At 36.6% G+C, this 22,048-nt stretch overlaps 1 protein-coding gene across 1 annotated transcript in view; it reads left to right on the top strand.

The window, feature by feature from the left end:
* The window catches only part of LOC127426179 (ephrin type-B receptor 2-like), a 229,057-nt gene that overhangs the window by 101,649 nt on the left and 105,360 nt on the right, over positions 1 to 22,048 (top strand). The window lies entirely within an intron of this gene.

Here is a 22,048-nt window from a genome sequence, read left to right as displayed (position 1 = left end):
CGAGCTGGATGAGCTGTGATAATAGCCACTCATTGCAGGCACTAGCAGGGCGGCGCTCTACCGATATGCATTCAATGACAGTTAATGAGGATGGTCAAAATCTTCTGTTAGGAGCACCTGCCTATAAAAAAAAATCATAGACCAGTGTACTCCAGATTGGAGAGCCTACATAATTATACACATTTGGTTGTTTTTGACCCACATGTAATTTACTAAATACTTTTAATATTTTAATGTTCCAAAGGCCTGCTTAAACTAAGGTATCTTTGTAAACAGCTGGATTTAAAAACAATTACATTGTGAGCAACTAATGGAGAAGCTCACAAGCTTGATAAAGCTGTTCACATTACCGCTTTCAGTGTTTTCCTGACAAAGACTGTTACTCCTAACTGAGAAAATAATGATCCTAATCACTGAGCATTTAGCTCATATTCATAAAGCATTAGGGAATATTAATGCATTGAGCATTATTTCTTAATACTGCACAACAGCAGTAACTGATTGCAAATCAGGGAGAATTTCTGGTTAATATACTGCTAATCTAATATCATTTGTCCAATCCTATTTTATTTCGCCATTTATAATCCCATGAGCTAAATAATGTTAATAAGGTGTTGAAGCACTCTTAGGCCCTAAACATCAGTATGCAAGAATATGAACGCACATGCTTCTAACTACATACATGCATTTTGTTGTGTTCAGAAATGCCAGCCACAATAAAATGGGGCTATGCAATTACAGTTAGGAGGGGTGAAACATGAATATTTGAAAGAACTGCAATATTTTATCGCTCAGTACATTTTGTAGCCACCATTGAGAGCTATTCTGTGAGAAGGTAAAATGTATTGTAATGTTATGTCAGTGCACACTTAGGGGCAGATTCACTAAACAGTTGCACCATTTATACCTGCGTCTTATTCACTAACCACCTGCAATCATGTTTAACAGGCACAATCAGCACAGAAATTGCACTGCGACTTCAATATTTACATTAATTCATTGTCATTCCTTTCAGTGCAAACATGCCTCCTTTCTATGTAAAATAGGCTCTGGGCAATTTACGTCGCACTACTAATGCCAAATGAAAGTAGTCGGTAAAATGAATTTTATTTAAAAGAGATGTTTGCGAATATTTTCAACCAATCATTTCAGCTGTAATTAATCAAATACTCATCAAATGATGTTGAAGAGCGTTATAACCTGGCATATATCCAGATGTGCGGTGTCCTCAAGCACACGTTCTGCATGTTTAAGAGATGATCCAGGTGTCTGGAAAAAAGTGCTGTTCAGTTCCGGCAGGGTGGGTCATATACAGCAGTCTGTGGCATCCTCGGCTATATTACGCTCAGAATCGGAGTGCAAGAGCAGAACTGCGCGTGCAAATTTCGTTCAGCAGCGATTTTGTGGCCGTGTTTGCACTGTTGCCTGATCTGCATAATTCCTTTTGTGAATCGGGCACTAAACGAGCGCAATTAGCTTGTGCAAACAACCGGTGCTTTTAGCGGGCGCAATTCATTCCTAGTGAATATGCCCCTCAGTTATTTCTATTCTACCAAAAACTCTACATTCGACTACATTCGACTAAAGTCCAATGATGAATGAGAAACAAGTGAGCAAAAGATTGCAATATATCAGAGTTTTTAATAACTATACACTAAACATAAAGAATTGCGATATTATCGTATTGTAACCCTGATATTAATATAATATCATATTGCCATGTTCCTGCTTTTTCCCACCCCTGTTTGCAATGTGTTGGCCAAGCATTCTTGTTTGGTTTGCATACTTGCAAACTTTACTCAAGCATGTGTACACAGATGTGAGTCCTTGACCAACGCAGTGCCAACGTGCGGTCTGGTTGAACCTACATGATGTGCATTTTTGCATCACTGTGGCAGCAACAAACCTTAGTACTCAAGAGGGCGATAGAGTTACTTTCAAAAATCTGGGCCATTAAAATGAATTTGTTTTTATTCAGGTAGGTTGCTATAAATATATTGACTTTACCTTACTTGCTCAGCGATATTCTCTTCAAACCGTTGTTCAGGCATGACTTGTCTTATCTTGAAAGAGAAAACTCACAGTAGTAGCAGACAGTTCACACTAATATTCTTTATAGTGCCCCTTGTGGCAACGTTGAGAATGCAACACGTACTTGCATTGGGTGTGAATTGCAGTATAAAATATTTTAGAACACAACTATGCACAAAATCAATCTAGAAGCATCTACGGTTACAGTACAACTGCAACTCCAGATGTGCTGGGCTGCTCTTATGAAAGGCGTCATTTTGCATCACCCAACATCTTCTGCAACGTCTTCAGAGCCACGCAGAATTTGGCTACCACCTCCTGATGTCAGAGGACATGTGTTGTCATCACATGTGATGGTCCTGTCCTAGCCAATCTTACACTCCCTCGGGATAGGAGGACTGCTTTAAGTAGAGGATAAGAATGCTGTGGTGACATGGCAGTTGAATGCGCTGTATTTTATGAGGACATTTAAAAGTTATGAGACCCAAGGCTATAGCTGAAAGAAAAAAGTTAATAGAAAACAATATAAAATCATTTAAGATGAAAAAAGGTTATTGATGGTGGTTGCCTCTATTATACATGGTTTTGATCGGGGTCTGCCTTCAATTAATTCAGCCATTTCTCTCTGGCAGAGGAAAGCTGATACCGCTGCATGAGACAATGTCAGGTCTGTGGTCGGGGGATGGGTTGATGCAAGAAAAAGGGGCTTTCTAACTGCATAGAGTCGGGCGTAATGAATTGATTTGTGAAAGATGTTTGCACAGAGATGCTGTGGTATCACCTTACATTGTGGGTTGCAGGAGGTCATAAAGAAATCATAAGATCTGCAGATGAAAGATCTGTCTCACAGCTCCTTTCAAACCCTGCGAACACTTTATTCCAACACCTCGCAATGACAGAGCATGTAATTACGCATGTTTCAATTATGTCTTCAGCAATGCTTTCAACAGCTAATTATTCTTCGACATGACGTCTGTCAAAATATTGACAGCACACCAATTTATTTATGCTTGCGATGGCTTTGGCTTTTTGTCAGTGAATTGAAATAATTTTACTAACAGTATTATATTTCCTCCCAGGGAGGTGCTGGAAATAAATGAAGCAAGCCAAGTTCCATTTAGCAGAAATGCACTTAATAAAAAGATCTGATTTCGTTTAGAGCTGCATAAGACCGTGCACCCTCTAGAGACACACAGAGTCTTGTTCATTAAATGGGTCTGTTCCAAAATCATGTGAGCTGCCTCACTCCCTACATAGGCAGCATCCTAACTGAAATGGAGCCTCATTAGTGGCCTATTTGGAACGCACTACATAGGCAAGCTCGACTCGCAATTTATTATTTTGATTTTTTTTATAAAGGTGATGCAAGAGTAACAGATTAATAATGATAATCTAATGAGCATAAATGTGCATAGCATGCATATTTTGGGGGAAAAATAGGTAGTTTTCAATCAGTTTAAACAATTTTAACTGATACTTTTCAGTACTGAATGGATTAGAATATATTTGGATATGGATATTATATATTTATAATCACAATTTCTCTTGACTTGTTTGCCATTTTTGATTAATTTTTTCACCAAACTCGTACATGTGGTGCTACCTTACACCCTTTCGAAGCTTTTGTCGTGGTGCAGAGCACCATTCGTGTCTGGTGTAGATGGGTGTTATAAATTTGCAAAAACAGGGTATCTTCATAGGCAGTATAATTAAGGTACCTACTGTACATTTTGGAACAGCTTTTGCATCTGGAGTGATGCCTTAAAATACAACTTATGGAGGCAGCTTACTAGGGTTTGAAACTGATCCAATGTGTTAGTTTGAAATGGAAGCAGAATCCTCATAATAGGAGACATGCTCAAGGTTAAGAGCTCCTAAAATCAATATTCATATTTTTCTTATTTAATCTGGTTGCCCAATTCCACAGATTGGTTTAAGTACAAAGTTTGGGAATTCATTGCTTACTGTAGAGAGCAGAGAACATGTTGAATATACTACGATGCACAGCCAATGTGCATAAACATCTATAAAATGATAGATAAACACAATCAAATGCAGCAGCACTGGGGGACTCGGCCCAGTCATGCAGTTTGAGATGTTGGCGAAGATACTTTAAGCTGCATAGCACTGTCGATGAAAGACGAAGTGCTTGCTTTGGAAATGCTGATAGAGTGCAGACTCTCCACCTGTTAAGAAGTTCTCATAAATGCATGTCTGTAAGGAATAGCCAGGCCTTCCTCGTCACGTTACTGATGAAAGAAAGCAAGCAGGTTTCACAGTGGTAAACATCGCTCATATGTTCCACAGGAATGTGGTCGGGCAATCCAGATCCACTATTTATTTATGAACCAGCAATGATTAAGCGTAGTATCCTTCAAAGTGAAATATGTTTCTTTCTATATCAGCATTATGGCATCCAAATTTAAGATCATCCCCTTTACACAGGAAATCCCTCAAAGCTGTTGATAGTAAAATGCTAGAATAGATGGCTTTGTGGCAGGACAAAACATAAATAACAATGCTATGAATAATTTGCAACCTATCTCTTCCGTCCCACCGCAACGTCAGGCTTGAATTAGTAGGAGACAATTGAGTGATGGCACATTCATTGCCAGAAGATTAAGGCACTTGGCTTTACAGTAATCTTACAGTAAGTCTTGAAAAAAACCGCTGAAAACAACCATGACGACATGAAATAGGAGGTTGAGGGGAGGAGTAAAGGACAGTGAAAGATGCTGACAGTAAACAAGAACAGTAGTATCCCTCTAAATTCATGATCCTGGCTATCTTCCATGTGGATGAGGCTTTAGAGAAGAAATCATCATGTTGCCAAGACACCACCGTGGCTCCTTTTATTTCCCATGGTGCATCTGCTTTTAATGATAGCTCTAATTGGGCCAATCTTCTATCCCAGGAGCTCAGTGCAAAATATGAAGCAAAATAAACATTTGTCCCATCATCTTTCAGCCATCCTTGATCAAATAAAGGGCTTTGTAGAGACCTTTCCTCAATTGACCAAATCTCTGTAGAAATGAATGTTTGGTTTTAATACTTCACAGGACATCTGTCATGTCATGTTATAGAACAAAAACAAAAGCGTTTTTTTTTTTTTTTTAAGTAAACATTGAAGTATTGAGACTAAATTGCTTTTTCCACAGAGACTGACAGTTGTGGTTTCTATTCAATGTGGCCTAGGCTGTGTCCAGACTAATTGGCTTTCTTTAGAAAAAGCATCTATTTTGCCACGTTTACGCCTCTTATCCATGCTAGAATGGCATTTTTCTCCACCGAAAACAGAGACTTTCGAAAGCGCTCTCTATAACAACATACTTTGGAAATTATGACATTAGTAAACTAAAAATGGAGGTTTCAACCTTAAACAGATTAGTGTGGACGTGGCCTCAGATGTTTTAGGTTTTAAGTTGGTAACAAGATTAACTATTCACATTTTCAATAAACTTTTCTTGCTCTTTTTGAAACTGCATATCACCTTGATCAGCATTTCAATTAATTTGCACAAGGACTGAATAATAGATGCCTTTTTCAAGTTGACAATAGGCCTGGGCAACATGTCTAAATAATTATATCTCAATATTTGTAATCAGTTTGACAATTTTCAATATGTATATCTTGATATTTATGTAATTCCTTTAAAAATACTTTTTTTTTTTTCAATCAGAAGAATAATTTTGAGCAAAACATCCATTGAATATAGTACATTCAAACGTTTTAAGCCAGAAGAAAACAGTTAGCTCAGGGTATTTTTCCTAGATATTTCCAATATTTTTTTACTTAAATATTTTAAAGCAAGTAAAATGCAATGCAGTGAACATTTTTGAGTGATGACGCAAATAAATCTTTGAATCAGAGTTTTGAACCAGTTCATTGAAATTATCAATTTGATAATTCCGGCATTCTTAATACTGTTTAAATTTGAGACACTAATAAAATATCTTTTAATGGCCTTAAGGCCGAGATATACTTCAAACGAAATCGCAGAACGAACGAGTATGACGACATTTAGAACAAAATCTGGCCAAAAAGAAGGTGTTTTTGCGTTCATTTCGGTGGTTCGTAACAGCTCGCCTTGGTGAACTTTTAGGAAAACTTCTAACAGGCTACTAAATACCTTGCTGCTATTGGTCCACGTCATCGGTAGGTGTGACCTGAAGCTCCACCTACTACTTTGTTTACATTTTTCAGTCATTATTCAACATGAACACACCGGAGTGCAAGACCATGTCATGCGATTTTTTGTTTTGTTTAATTAGTCTACAAAAGGAATCAAATCAACTCAAATACTCTCAAGTGCCCATTCACTCATGTGCCATCTGCAGCAAAAGCCATTCACACAAGTAGGATATGCCTCTATCATCATTCTTTTGTCTGTATTCTGAATATTAACACTCTTTTATAAACCTAACTTTGCAGATGTATCAGTGTTATCATAAATTACAATAACAGAGTGTAACCGGCACATATTATGACAAATTAAACATTTTCTACTGCATATATATTACTTTAAATTATCATCGAGTGGTTAAAACAACTTCTTTTACTGATATCATGTGAATTCTACTCATAGAATGAGGCATAAAGTCATTTATAACACATTTTAATGGCACATTAGTTTAGGTTCTACATGTAGCGTCCTCATATTCAAATGCTCCTCTAAACTCGTCCCACAGCGGTGTGACCTGTGTCTGAATGTTCGCAAATAGTATACCATTGCTCGGCTGTTTAGAACCACTGTTTATTTTTACCACTGAATGAAGAACGAAGAAGAACTTCTCGGGAAGTATATCAGGGCCTTTATACTTAGTTGTGACGTAAGATTTTAAATCTGCAAAAAAAAAAAAAAAAAAAAATACTGAATACATCGGAAATATTTAATATACGTCCAGTCATTGTTGACAGTGAAAAACAAATGCTTTTCATTTAAGCGCAAGCATTGATGTAACCCCACGTTCATGGATTCTAACAGTGTTTCACTGAAGTGGGCTCTTACCGCACTTACCCTTCAACAATTTTCTGCATTATCTCATACTGACAGATACATACACACATTTCAAATAAGCATGCCCACAATGTAATACAAACCTCTCAAATTTCTTTTCAGCCTTGTCCCTCACCTAGTGAGCATTTACAATTTGGCCTCCCTGCAGCCATTTTCAGACAGCTTCAATCCACACGTGACCCATGGCACGTTTTTATGGCCGAGCTCCTAACTGCTGTTGCCAGCCCTGCAGTCTGGCCTCTAATTGGGAAAGTAAAGAACATTAAGCAGTGAAATTAAACCCTCTCATACTGAATTGTTCACTCTAGAGCCTGCACTGCGAGTGGGAGCGTAACAAAGAGCTCAAAATACTCTTGGTGACAGCAGACACACGGTAAAACCAACAAGTTGAGTCCACATGACTCGTCGCTTGTGGCCCCGTGGCCAGAAAGTAAATATTCTTCTGCGCTAGCCAAGGATTAGGATCACAAGTACCATAGGAGCTGTCTATTCACCTACCGAGACTCAGGGGAATAGTGATACACTTTTATTTCTTGTTGCCTAGCTGTAATGGAGATTTCAGCTTGTCCAGGTGTTTTTTTTTTTTTCATCCTCTCTGAAGCAGAATAGATGTAACATTTCTGAAGCTAAAGATATCCCCCACACACCCACCCACACTTGCTCCATTGAAGAGCGCTTGTCGTTTTTCTCTCTGCACATTCATCACTCCCTTGAAAGTGATAACGGCGGACTGAAACGACTGGGAACGGCCCAGAGCTCAGGGAGCATGATGTGTTAACTTGTTCCACATGCATCTCCGAGAAGCCAGTCATTAGCTCACATCTCCACTGGGATTCGACTTGTTGGTGGCCATCTTCAGAGGCAGTAATCACTATTCTGTGGGGTCTCTGATCATTGCCCGACTAGAGGGATTTCTCATGCCTGTCTTTCTTTCGGGACATCATGGTCTTAGGTCTCAGAAGTTTGTCTAAGCTCAAGGCAGACAAAAATCTAATGGAGAAGAGGTGTATAGTGATGGAATGGTTTTCTCCCAGCATAATTGTGCAGGAGGAAAAAAAAATGCTCAGAGGTTTCTCTTAGACTCAGTGGAGTTCACAGTTATGTTTCTCTGAAATATCAATTTTGTCTGAGATGTTTCTCATAAAATTCCTTCAGAGAAATGGAAACAAAAAAGGTAAAAAGAAGATGTCCTGGTCCTATTTGCCTCAAAATGAAAATAAACAAATAAGAAAGTATATTTTGCATATAAAAATTAAGCCTATTATTAGAGCTTAAGATTTTTTTACATTTTTGCATTATTTTCATGACAGTTATGCACATTTGAAACCCCAATTCTCATTACCACAATGGAAAAAATGGATGGTCATTATTACATGTAAAAAAAAAAGAAAAGAATATATATATATATATATATAATTTAAATTTTTAAGTATTTATATATCTACCTCTTATGTTTGCTGATTTTATATATATATATATATATATATATATATATATATATATATATATATATATAAGAAAATATTGTACAACAGCATCTTACTGTTTTACATCTCTTTTACTGTAATACTGTAACGAGAATCATCATTGAAAACAATGGGAATAATAAAAAAAAAAAATATCCATACATGTTACGGTGATGAGAATTGAGGGGCAAAATGTCCTAAAAATAATGTCACAATGCAAAAAATCATCATGGTACATAAAGGTGCTGTAAGTGATTTTTTCATGGAAAGGTATGCACAAAATTTTACTACTCCCTGAAAGATATTAATGAAATAAGTGTCCTGAGATATCTCACTGGTCAGAGGTGAAAAAGTGTCAGAGGGCCGCAGACAATGACTCTTTCTGCCTGTCAATCATTTTGCGTGTTCTCAGAGTATTGAAGTTGAAGCTAATTAATGAGGCATAATGCCATTTTTATGCCATGTTGCTCATAACACTTGTCAGCTGAAGGTACTATTTTGATGCTGTTGTTTTTGACAACCGTTTCTGCTCATTTCGGTGTCAGTAAAGCTCATTTGGTATCTTTAGAGTGCGGGGTTTTGGAAAGAGAGGGCGTGGCCAATCCAACGGCTCAATTTGTGGAAATAGTAGAATGGCTAAAATCGCTTAAAGCACCTTTAATATAGGCTTTATTTTCTCTATGCAAAATATTTACATTGATTGGGGGTTAAATATGATAATGTTTAGTAAGAATCACCCACATACAGCATAAGAGAATTGCTATAATATGTATGTAGAAAACATAGCTCAGATAATTTTGTTCATATTGAAATGTCTGACTTTTGATGGCAGATCTTTGTATCGTGGCAAATCTGAGCACAGTATTGACATCTCTTTTAAAACTATAAAGGAGTGACATGTGAGATTGCAGGGTTTTTTTTTCAGGAGAAACATCAAAGTAGCAGGAGACCTCTGGAGAAATCTCATTTCGCTTCCCATTTAATCTCACTTTTGTTGAGGAGAAAAATTTAAGACATTAATGAGATCTTATTTGTGGTTCTTCTTTCCTAAGGCTTGGCCTTAGTGGAGATGAGGTTCTGATCCCCTTCTGAAGCCAAAATTCTAAACATTTTTTTCCAATCATACATGGGACCTCCTGCAAGCATGCCAGAGTTCTCTTTCAACTCTTCTGATTCATACTCTGACAGATGTGCAACTGGAAGGCCTGCACAGGATACAGTTCTTCATTGGTCAGAGAAGAGAAACAGGGCATATGTCTTTTGAGAAGTCTTCTCACCGCTGGCAAATACGGAACAAGGGACTAGAGAAAAGAGGGCATGTTTTGCCACAAATACCATTCGATTCTGGTGAAGAAATCAGGCTCAAATAGCAGTACAGCTGTTGTGCCGGTACGACAGCGACTGGTGATGGATGAATTCAGTTGACATGCAAGCCAATATAAATTGCAATTCCTTAACCTTGAGTGACATTTGAGGTTATTGAAGGACTAGGAATTTGTTACACTTAAAGCCTTTTTAGAAGATTCTGATTGATGGATCTCATTCCAGTGGGAGGCCAGGGCTGCTATCTGTGTCATGGTGCGACTGTCTTTGCAGTAGGATTCCAGTTGTTCGCACTCTGTTGACCCCAGCCATACACCGAAGGCTATAGGCTACAAGGTGTTTAGTTTCCTCCTCTGTCATACAACCTCACAAAATCACTTATGAGTTCTTGTTACACTATATGTTAAGGTCTTCAGTCATTCAGTTATATGCATTTCACATGTGAGTGAGTCAAGGGAACTTTTAGTAGAGGTTAGATTCACAGAAATGCAAAAATTACTCAATTGTAGCTACATTGGTCTGGGTGGAATGTCATATATTACAATAGAAAGAGAAGTAATTGTTGGCTAAAGGCCAAAGTATACCTCGGTCAGACGTGAACGCTGGGTGTCCGCACACAGGACGCGCAACGCATATCTCGTCATCAGCAGAGTTCACGAACACTGTCAGTATTAATATAACACTTACATTGCAGTATTAATATATTACAGTATATTAATATATAAGTATTATATACTGTAAGTGTTATTTGATATAATATATATGTATTATTTACTTTTAATATTTGTAGTATTTTAAAGATTCAAGTATTGCAAAAATAACTGCAAACGTTTGCAAAATGAGCTACAAAAATAAAGTGCATCTTGTGGAGCTCTTGCTTCTGTGTCACACATGACAATAAAAGACTGAGCACAAGCTGGTCCTGAAAATATAATTTAGAATGTAATTTAGTCAATTACAATAATGACAATTGTGAATGTGCACAATTAAATTTTTTACTCTGTGCTTGTGCATTGTGGGATTTAAATGTGTCCAAGTGGCTCGAGTGTTTTGACTACATTCACCAAAATAAGTTCAGATCCATTTAATGATTCAGTGACCATTTCTGGTGATGCCAGAAGGTGGTGACAAATGAGTGTCTTGTGTGAAATTAGTTAGTCACTGAATCAATGATCAAAAGAACATTTTAATCCTTTAAAATTTGTATGTCTACAGACCTAAAAAAAAAGAGACTTTAGTAAAGGTTTTATGAATTATAAGAACAAAGCAAATCTATAATTTCCCTACTGTTTGTGAGCTGCTGAGCATGACTTTTATCAAAAGACAACAATAATAGTCTCATAATAATTATGAGTTTCAATAATGTCCGTATGTATAAAAAGCGTGTCTACATATCTATTCACTTCAGTAAAATGTCTAAGTGTTCTAAGAACACAGCAGATCTGTCTTTTTTCCTGCAGTTTGTCGACTGCACACCAACATAGAGGTTAAAAACAGAAGCTGATATTAAAAATAGCTTTACATATTTAACACAGAAATCTGCTTAAATTGGCAAAAACAACCGATCAAACTATTACCTCACAAACATAATGTAAAAAGCATAACTTAATGAAGACTCATGTGCTGATATAAACTCCACTTACAATGTGTGCTTAAAAGAAGGATTGGCCTTTGTTTTTGTTTTTCTGCAGTGCATTTCATGTAATGCTGCCAATCAAGAATGATATGCCAATAATAATAATACCCATTTGTGTGTTCCTCATCTCTAGATGATTATAATAATTTTATAATTTTCTTTATTTATCACACATTATACATTTGCACATATACAGTGAAATTCTTCTTTTTCACATATCCCAGCTAGGCTGGAGTCAGAGTGCAAGGTCAGCCATGATACGGCGCCCCTGGAGCAGATAGGGTCAAGGGCCTTGCTCAAGGGCCCAACAGTGGCATCTTGGCGGTGCTGGGGCTTGAACCCCCGACCTTCTGATCAGTAACCCAGAGCCTTAACTGCTGAGCCACCACTGCCCCTGACACTGCCCCACCACTGATTAATTTAGATCAACATCATTGCCAGTAAAAAACATGGATAAATTAGCATTGCTGAAAGCAACTTTGTAGAAATGAATGGAGCCACGTTGATTAGACTGATGACCTATTACGTAAGGGTTGTTTCGGCTCATGAAACTCACCTGTGATTGGCTGGATGGTTGCTTAATCAGCCCAAAGTAACAAAACACAAAGAATACTGTATACAAATCCACCATTTGGACTCGGTATGGGTTTAGCTTGGAAAAGTGCTGGGGACAAAAATCACCTTTTTAAAGAGTGCAGGGGACATGTTCCCAATGTCCCCCGTGGCTGCTACGCCCTTGTAGATAGATAGATAAATATATAGATAGGTAGATAGATAGTCATTAAAATAAAAAGCCATAAATTAGCCATAAAAATGTTATTTGTTATTCAATATTTATTTATAAATGAAAATATATGTTGCACATTGCAGTTTAGTTGTTTTGTTTTGCCCCCATGTTTATTTTTTTTTATTATAGAAAAGCAGCTATAATGAACAAACGTCTATCGTTAACTTGATTGTGTCATTATTAGCCTATATTGCATTATTATGCATACTCCTTCATGATACAATAAACACCAAAATGAGATGACCGTATTTTTTTTCAAATTTGTCTGGCAAACTTTATCCAGGGTTCCCAGGCATCCTGGAAAACTTGGAAAACCTGGAATTTTGCAATGCAGTTTTCCAGTCATGGAAAATAATGATTTGTCCTGGAAAATATTTTAGTATAATAGAACTGTTTGACTGTGTTGCTAACAAGGTTTTTGTTTATGTACAAAAACATGGTAATGATCGGAACTCGGAATAGGAGTCAAATACACAAATTTATATCATTTTGCACATTGTGAAACATCATCAACGGTTTAACTGTCATAAACTAATCCATCACATACTTTCTCTACTCATCTGCTGTCATATCTGCTTTGCTCCGACTAAATAGTTTAAATATTGATATAGTACAAAAAAATATTTTTTTTTGTTCCAACATTGCTGATATGTTAACCACAAAAACATTTGACAGTCGGACCACTGATTTTTTTTTAAACGAATTCACAACCTGAGTTGCTAGTGTGGTGATTCAGCCCTCACACCTCAAAATGTGAATTAATGTTCAATAATTCAACCATCAGAGTCTGCTTATACCGCGGTTACCACATGTAGTATGCAGAAAACACTGAATCATGGAATCTAGTCATAAAAATGGCATTAGCTATAAAACACAGAATTCCATGGGATACAACATAATTGGACAGAAATTAATGAAATACAAATTACGATATGTCATAGTGTGATAATTAAACTGCAAAAGTCTGTGATTTAAATAAATATATAATCTGCAAGTGATGCGCGCTTCAAAATAAATGTGTAAAGCCCGGCCACTTACACACTGAAAACACCTCATCATGATCATCACGCACACTCTTGTGCGTGTGAGATGACAGAGAGCAGAACACTCTGAAGTGCGCAGCACATGCAGACTATGTATTTATTTATTTAAATCACAGCTTCACGGGGACTAATAGGATTAATAATAACACTGGACCATGTAGCAAACTGCTTATATGAAGGTGAGAAACTACGGTCAAAAACACACAGACATGCCAAAATTAAAGCACGATTTAAATGGATGCATATGTTTTTGCTTAAATATACTTGGGCAAATAAAATATCCTGGAAATGTCCAGGACATTTGTGCCTTGAAAAGAGTGGGAACCCTGTTTATCATTCCCCAACACGTTGGTCGGCACCAGAATTGTATACAATATATTTATATATATATATATATATATATATATATATATATATATATATACACACACACACACACACTAGCTGCCAAAAGTTTGGAATAATGTACAGATTTTGCTGTTTCAGAAGGAAATTGGTACTTTAATTCACCAAAGTGGCATTCAGCTGATCACAAAGTATAGTCAGGACATTACTGATGTAAAAAACAGCACCATCACTATTTGAAAAAAGTCATTTTTGATTAAATCTAGACAGGCCCCATTTCCAGCAGCCATCACTGCAACACCTTATCCTTGAGTAATCATGCTAACTTGCTAATTTGGTACTGGAAAATCACTTGTCATTATATTAAACACTGCTGAAAGCTATTTTCTTCATTAAATGAAGCTTAACATTGTCTTTGTGTTTGTTTTTGAGTTGCCACAGTATGCAATAAACTGGCATGTCTTAAGATCAATATTAGGTCAAAAATGGCAAAAAAGAAACAGCTTTCTCAAGAAACTCATCAGTCAATCATTGTTTTGAGGAATGAAGGATAAAAAATGCTTGAAATTGCCAAAAAACTGAAGATTTAATTCAAAGGTGTACACTACAGTCTTCAAAGACAAAGGACAACTGGCTCTAACAAGGACAGAAAGAGATGTAGAAGACCAGATGTACAACTAAACAAGAGGATAAGTACATCAGAGTCTCTAGTTTGAGAAATAGACACCTCACATGTCCTCAGCTGACAGCTTCATTGAATTCTACCCGCTCAACACCAGTTTCATGTACAACAGTAAAGAGAAGACTCAGGGGTGCAGGCCTTATGGAAAGAATTGCAAAGAAAAAGCCACTTTTGATTTAGGTTAGAGTGGGCAAAGAAACACAGACATTGGACCACAGATAATTGGAAAAGAGTGTTATGGATCTTAACCCCATTGAGCTTTTGTGGGATGAGCTAGACTGTAAGGTGCGTGAGAAGTGCCCGACAAGACAGCCACATCTATGGCAAGTGCTACAGGAAGCGTGGGGTGAAATGTCACCTGAGTATCTGGACAAACTGACAGCTAGAATGCCAAGGATCTGCAAAGCTGTCATTGCTGCATGTGGAGGAATTTTTCACATTATTAATGTCCTGACTATACATTGTGATCAGTTGAATGCCACTTTGGTGAATACAAGTACCAATTTCTTTCCATAAGAGCAACATCTGTACATTATTCCAAACTATTGGTTGCCAGTGTGTAATATATATATATATATATATATATATATATATATATATAAATGAAATAAATGAAACACAACCAATTGTACTTTATAATTGTAATTTATATACAGTATAATGCCCTTCTAATGAATTCTTCTGTTTTTTATTTGTAACATCTGGTATTGTTCTTAAGATTTTATTTTTTATAGTCCTAGTCTTGCATATTACAGCATAAATAGAAGTTGATGTTGATTTCATTCTTAGGGTAAGATGTTATAAATTCTCAGTTATGATGAATTGATTAAATTTATATATTTGATATAACAGATGAGATACAGTTGTTTTAAATAGTCAGAATAAATTATACCCTCATAAAGGAAAAACATGCCCCTGATAATCAAATCCATGGGACGAATATTGCCCCTTAATGTCAAATTTTATTTATTTTGGGAAGAAATATGTACCGCAAATTTCTTTGTGAGATTTACTGTTAGGTGACACTTAGAAATACTTACCGTTGTGCCAAAAGACATAAGTGCCCCTTCCCTTCATGGATAAACTGGCAGAGTAGTAATGGATTCTAAAATAAGAAACTGTCGCTGACAAAAGGTGCCCCTACATGATGTCTATAGCCCTCCCACCCTTATGGTGATTAAAGATTAAACAAGAAAGTGGTTGAAGGGCAGAAGATAAGAGCATGTGTTCACCTCTTGACTGGATCATCTGTAATGGAAGCCTCACTGTTGGGGTGATGTACTGCATTAATATCAGCAGGTCATTCCTCTTGGAGAGTGGTCTCCAAAGAGCCATCTCCCTGAGCGTATAGTATTTTGTTGCTTAAAGTGTGTTGTAAAAGCTTTGGGAGCAAGGGACCAAAGAGGAAAAAGCCCAAAACAGGTTAGAAATCCTGACAATTAAGTCCTGATGCTATAAACGGTGCAAGTTAAACAGAGCTTAACTTAACTTAAATTGCTGCCAAGCCACATGAACAGTTATTGAGATGCTAATGTTTGCTTTTAGATTCATTGATAGGATTGTTGCTTTGTTTATGTTTAACATACAGTCACCACCCAGCCATCATGTCTATAGAGCTTTGTTTGAGCACAATGCATGATTCATCCTTACAATCTAAATGTACACAGACTGTGTAGGTTTTGGAATTTGCTGGTGCGCAACTCGAGGATTTTTTAAAACTAACTTTTCAGTTTGAAAAAGAGCAGATTCTTATAAAACCCTCCTCAGCGAAGTTTAGTGGGATGAAATCTCTGGGAAGCACACCTTCAGGGATTACTGTCAGATTACTCCATGATCAATAGCCTGTATTAAAGTTCTATCCTTACACTACACTTTCTTCTGAAATGCACCACAGGTAGAAAGGACCCTTTTATTTCTTATAGTTTAAGGACTTAAACATTTGCAGCTGAGGAGGTTTAATGTGAACAGCATTGAGCTTCTTACTGCAATCAAATTATACAATTATTCTATAAAACTGTTCAATAGGCTATATTATTATTTTTCACATCACACCAGAAATTCATAAAAAGCAGTAAATAAAGTCAAAGAAGGAATGAGGTATGCGTTGCAATTAAAGGAGTTTACTGAAAACGTTCCCCTATGCCGTAGCTCACAAATCTCATTTGTGCTTGCGCATATTTAAATGGGGTGCATCAAGACATCTCATGCTGGGTTTCATTTGCTTAATGCTTTAGAGCGCAACATTCTGGTTCTGGAAGTAAAAGTCCCATTCATTTTCCCATAGGGTAATTAATTTCAAACAACAACATATAAACCTTTAAAGCCAGACCTACCGTGAGCTCCGAGGTTGTTAATCGATTGTATATGCTTCTGTTGAAGCCATCAACCTGCTTTATTTCAACTTCATTTAAAAAAAAAAAGTTTAATAGCAAAATTTGTGGAAAATAACTACACAACCCAAAGATCTTTCAATCAGAGGCCACGGCGAAAGAGCCCAGCAGCGACCACCAACTTCCATGAAGCACTGTGAATGACGCAGTCGAGTCGGTATATATATTATATAGTATATATTTTCCCATAATTTTTAATCTATGTCATTCACAATGCTTCACAGCATTTTAATTCTTTCCCTCATGGAAGACGTTAAGTACACAGTCTTGTACCTTTGTGTTTTTGTCTGATTTTCCTGTACTTTTTTGCTTCAAATCAAAGTTTGTAATGTGATTCACCTTGGAGCTGGTTGGCTTCGATGGAATGAATGGGAAAAATATTTCCGTAACCAAGACGCTGAAAAAGTGGGCGGGTACTGTTGGGCTGTATTGGTTCTTGTTCGTGTCGTAACTAGGGCTGGGTATTGATACAGGTTTCTCGATTCGATCCGTTTCCAATTTACAAGCTCTCGATTGGTTTCAATTCCAATTTCGATTCAATTTGATATTGATTCATATGAGTACATTTCTGCTATATTGTCCATTTTGCTTACATGTGTAAGGAATTCTCTCTCAGCTAATGCTCTTAATTTTAAAGGAACTTTCTAGGTTGCAATTATAAAAATGTTAATTTTACAAATTACATTTTATCATTAGTTTTTCATCAAATTGGTCACATTTTAGCTTTTGAAAAACGTTCAAATTCAGTCTATTAATGTCTTAAAAATTGCATATTGTAACATTGGGTGTTTAGGAGTGGAAGAGGAAGAGAGGAGACGCAGGAGTAGATTCCTTTTAATCTTTTAATTAGAAACGTTGGAGTAGGACAATCACAGGAGTGAAACAATCGCTGGAATGGAAATAGAAGAAAGTCTCAACAATAGTAAATGCTGGAGTGGAACAAATGCTGGAACAAACACTAAATCTTTAACATTTAAACTAAGCACAACATAACACCTCATAACGAAACACTTCATAAACTCAACGAAACACTTCAAGGACTGACCAATAAATTAACAAAACTAGAGGGTATTTATACACAAAGCACTAAATAAAGGAATGGGATACAGGTGAGGAAAATAAGGAACAGGTGGAAGTGATTAGGGCAGAGAATTCTGGGAAATGAAGTCCGGGGGAAAATTTCAAAATAAGAGTCCTTGAAGAAAATGAGGGAGACAGACTATGACACATATATTATGTTGCATATATATTTTTGTTACATGTTTATTGTTTACTTGCATAATTTGTACTATTTACAAGTATTTACATTGATATGTAGAACACGTAGTAAATCGGTACTGTCTCTTAAAGACTACTGGCATCAGCCAGTAAGTGGATATAATGAGAGAAGATGTGCGTAATTTCTTTAGCGTATCCATGTGTGATTATAAATAAATTTTTCTGTTTTGTTGTTTTTAATCAACAACTGACTGCAAAGATCTGTGGATCTCGTCTTTGGGCACACCGAATGAGTTAAACGAAACTTTTACTCTCAACACGCAGTGAAAATATCTCGCTGCTAATAACTCCTTCTCCACTATACTTCTCAATCAATGGCGAATAAAATCTGAATATTTACCAGCCAGAGGCTAATAATAGACATTTTTAGTTGCATAGCGTATGATTTAGTAGCATGTGCAAGTGATTTACTCGCATTGTAGAGGGTTGTGCATACAGTGAAATATCGATCTTGGGATTTAAGAATCAGTATAGAAATCGTTCAAACGAAGTTTGCGATGCATCGGAAAATCAATATTTTTACAGCAAGTTTGAGTATATATAACGCTAATCGGTTTTGAGAGTTATGCAGAGGGGAAGTTTATCTGTGAATAACAAATTACATTTTGTTTTATCATGGCTTCAAAGGACTTGGATAGACTACTGTTATGGTGCTTTTTTTGGTGGGTTATTTTTTATTTATTTTTTTAGAGTGACTTGCAACTGGTCACTGGATGTTTCATTGTATAGTAAAGAGCAGAATGATCATTCTTCAGAATATTTTGAAGTTGAACTGGTTTTGGACAGAATTTTCATTTTTAGGTGAACTATTCCTTTAAATATGTTCTCATTAGATGAACTTAATGGATCTCATTTCATGGTCTTTTACACTGTGCCTTGATAAAGTTATAAAGGAAGAAAACAGCCTTGTAAATTATTTTGTTATGCAAGCTTAAGGATGTCAAATTTTAGTTGCCCCAAGCTCTGCAAAGCAAATAAATTACACGATCTAATGAGATATTCTTAGGCTCGGCACACCTCTAGAGCCTCACACTGTGAGATGGATATCTTCACACCACCTCTGCGTGCTATACTTTTGTTTAGGATAAGGGGTTCATCTAGAGGATACCATGACATTCTCACCTGCTGTTTTCCTGGAGATAGATAAATCTAAATATAAAGTGAGTCTCCTTTGGACTCCATCTTAGAAAGGCTAAAGTAAATATACAGCAACTAATACAAGCCTCAGTTTGAACACATTTTTTGCGTCAAGGCTTGCCAAGTTCAACATTCTGTGGACACTAAATTCATCCCTTTTTGAGAAACGATTTGTATCTCACTTGTCTTTGGTTTTATCTGGCACACTGAAACAATGTCCACTAGAAGCGAACTTGTTTTAATCAGAGCTTGTCCTCGTTCTATGGTATATAGTCTAATGTTTTATTTGTAGAAGCTTGAAAAGGGCTTTATACGTGGGATTCATTTAAAACATTGTTTCATTTGTATACTTTCAGGCAGATTTGCTTACACAGCATGAGACGCTAATAGGCTAATGTTTGCTTCGAAAAAGAATAGGCACTAATGAATGCATACTGTATGTTGTGCACTATATGGTTAAAATGAATTACAGATACGTGTGGTCCACACAGCATGCCTCTTGAGTGCATTCTTCTGCAGAACTGCACATAATGAATAGCCTTGTGTTCCTTGTAAACTAGCATTAAATGCCAGGTAATCCCTCTCTCTGTTTCCTTCCCAAGCAATGTTAAACAAACACACTGTATAAATAAATGCAATGCGTCATTATTATTATTTTTGTTCTCTCTTTCGTTTGGATTTTCAATCTCAGCAGAATTTTTTGGGCACATACCGACTTAAATTGTCTTTGAATAAGATTGCAGTTTCTTGGCCTGCTAGCAGACTCTGTACTGTTGGAAATTCAGAGCATGCGTGCTGGACATCATGGTGAAAACAGATGACTCAATGATTTTCTGGCATTTCTACAAATTTAATATCTTTAATATTTAGACCAGACTAAACTAATTCAGTCAGAGCCCCATTTGAAAATACAGTTTCTCTCCCAGCATGTGGGACAGCGGTGGATGGTTAACCCTGTTCTCATGAAAAGGAACATTCCAAGACTAATACGATAATTCCTGGTTTCTAATGATGGAACAGAACTTGGGGTGGTAAGTAAGGCCTGGACGTTCCCCAATATTGAATCGTGGCCTTGTGGATTGTGAGGTGTTTAGAGAGCTGCATTATATGGGACAGGAATTCTATAAGGAGACCAATAGACTTGCCACGGTATCATAATTTTCACACCAGTGCAGTGTTCATGTTCAAACTGACTAACATCGGTATTACCGCTGGTTGGACGCTAGGTGGTACTATGGAGTAATTTTCGTTAAGCAATAGCCTACACAATAACGCAAGGCAGCTTGATTTCAAACTTTGAACTTAATTTTTTATTTATTTTAAAAATTCAAATGAAACTGGAAAAAAAAGAAGTGCAATTAAAATTGTGTTGTTCAACTTTTTGAAAGATGGCTTTTCAAAAGTTGTGAAGGGCAACATCTCTTTGGCAAAGAATCTTCATCCATGCATTCTCTCCATCATGGGCTACCGGTCGGGTATTTCGTTATCCGGGCAAATACATCACTTATTGTGGGTTGTTGCGGGTTTAATGTTGGTGTTTTATTACCTTTCATCCCAGGACCCAGTTTAGCTGCTTTGGAAGGGTAATGACTTTGAATGTGTGAATAAATTAGTTTTGCTCTGTTCCCTCCTATGGGGCGACATGCCAGAAATATGTTCACAATATTTTTATTATATATATATATATATATAATTACAATATCTGATTATATAGTCAACCCCCTGGCTGAGGGATCGGTGAATATTCTTGCTTTAGTGATTTTGCATTGAAAATTTAATTCATTTATTTAAAAAATGAAAAACTTGAAAAAGCAATTAAAATAACGAAGTGGTAAAAAAAAAAATAAAAAAAAAATAAAAAAAAAAAAATATATATATATATAAAACCACCATATATTACACTATATAACTATCCGTCTATGACAACGGTGGAAAATTACTAAAACATATTAAGATCTAAAAATAATTCTAAATGTAAACATAATTATAATAATGATAATATTCACTGAAATATAAATCATGGTTTGTGGTGAACGTGTTTTTGTATTATTTTATGATTTAATCACAGATGTTTAGTCTGTATATAGAGTGACCCTGCAGAGTTGCGTTCACAACAAACTGCTTGGTGGAAATGAAGCGAAAAGAACTCAAAGCACCTCCTGAGCTGAGATGGTCTGAGGTCATTTGCAGCATTCTCATAGACGATACTTGCAATTCTTTTTCAGAAGATTGAAACAAAGAAAGAGTGAGAACCCTTTACATACGCATGTTCCACGAGACTGCACGCCTCCGAACAAACAGCACATCAGACATGCACATAGACGGCTTTTCTGTCATCTGTTCTTAAAAATATAATAAACTGTGTTTCTTCAAGTGTGTGTCTGTGTGTCTAACAGCATTTCTTGTATCATTCTGAATCTGAGATGTCTTACAGTTACCTACCATGCACATTATATTGCAATTAAACGTCTTCTGTCAGTGTGCGTACTTTGCTGCCTGTGTAATTTGATAAGTTGGTAAAGAACATCCTGCTTTCAATGCGTTATTTAGGTTCATTTATCATGGGATGCAACCTCTTCATCAGGCAACCATTCTTTATTTAAGGCTATTCTATTCGTTAGGCTATTGTATTGATATTGGAAGTTCCATTCATAATGTTTCCACCGGTATACAATTTTACACAGGTGTTGTCCCTTGTACCGAGTAAAACCTGTAACACAGTACACCGTGGCAAACCTAGAGGCCACATGATGTTGGTACCAGTTTGAAAACGTCCAAGTAACGCGATGCGTGAGTCAAATGCGGAAGATCGTAATGCCAGTACATTTAGAAAAAAAAAAAAGTGATGATTGTGGTAAGAAGGTTAAACTGATTGATGTTCGTTCATCAATATAGAGCAGGGTGGTAAGTGTA

Source organism: Myxocyprinus asiaticus, chromosome 35 (genome assembly GCF_019703515.2).
Source record: "Myxocyprinus asiaticus isolate MX2 ecotype Aquarium Trade chromosome 35, UBuf_Myxa_2, whole genome shotgun sequence".
NCBI lineage: Eukaryota > Metazoa > Chordata > Actinopteri > Cypriniformes > Catostomidae > Myxocyprinus > Myxocyprinus asiaticus.
Note: the sequence above shows the minus strand (reverse complement) of the source record. Positions and strands in the feature narration are given on the sequence as shown.